Source organism: Bison bison, unplaced genomic scaffold (genome assembly GCF_000754665.1).
Source record: "Bison bison bison isolate TAMUID 2011002044 unplaced genomic scaffold, Bison_UMD1.0 scf7180017864204, whole genome shotgun sequence".
NCBI lineage: Eukaryota > Metazoa > Chordata > Mammalia > Artiodactyla > Bovidae > Bison > Bison bison.
Window position 1 is genome coordinate 119,803 of NW_011494776.1, and position 387 is coordinate 120,189.

Below are 387 nucleotides of genomic sequence, written 5' to 3' on the forward strand. Positions count from 1 at the left end.
CCAAAGAAGAGCAAGAAGAGATAAGAAAGCCTTCCTCAGTGATCAATGCAAAGAAATAGACAAAAACAACAGAATGGGAAAGACTAGAGATCTCTTCAAGAAAATTAGAGATACCAAAGGAACATTTCATGCAAAGATGGGCTCGATAAAGGACAGAAATGGTATGGACCTAACAGAAGCAGAAGATATTAAGAAGAGGTGGCAAGAATACACAGAAGAACTGTATAGAAAAGATCTTTACGACCCAGATAATCACGATGGTGTGATCACTGACCTAGAGCCAGACATCCTGGAATGTGAAGTCAAGTGGGCCTTAGAAAGCATCACTACGAACAAAGCTAGTGGAGGTGATGGAATTCCAGTTGAGCTATTTCAAATCCTGAAAGA